We start from the raw sequence: 564 nt of genomic DNA on the forward strand, positions 1-564 counted from the left end.
AAATTAGAGCTTTTTAATTTGCACGTAAAAGAAGCGGTGGTTTCCCTCTCTTTTTTGTAAACAATTCTCTTTCAAAGTTCACAGGCCATATCTGTGGGTGGTATCACCACGCACAGAAATAAACTTGTAGTGCACTTGAAACAGAGGCAGAGAGAGAGACACTTCCCTTTTCTCAAATTACAGGCAACCCATAGGGGTTCTTAAGCGCTCTTAACTGGTTCTGGAAAAACTGAGTACTAAGCAAAATGGCATTCAGTAAAACCAATTCTCCCATGGGAATGAATGTAGGTAGAGATCATTTGTTCCTGAAGCTCCCTGCTAGTACTATGAAATCACTGAAATCCCCCACTAGTATTATAAAATCAATTAATTCAAACATCTAAATGTATGTAAATACTTTATTTAACATTTTGAGCTTTGAAATAATGTATCAAATTACAAAATAAAGTAATGAACTCTATGCACAGATGCACTTTTACTTTTTGCTCCCTGCAGCACTCTGAATCAGGGCTATCAGGGTTAGTATCAATTTGGGGGATTTTGAAGTGCTTGGCTGAGGATTTT

The sequence above is a fragment of the Alligator sinensis genome, unplaced genomic scaffold (genome assembly GCF_000455745.1).
Source record: "Alligator sinensis unplaced genomic scaffold, ASM45574v1 scaffold2107_1, whole genome shotgun sequence".
NCBI classification, from domain to species: domain Eukaryota; kingdom Metazoa; phylum Chordata; order Crocodylia; family Alligatoridae; genus Alligator; species Alligator sinensis.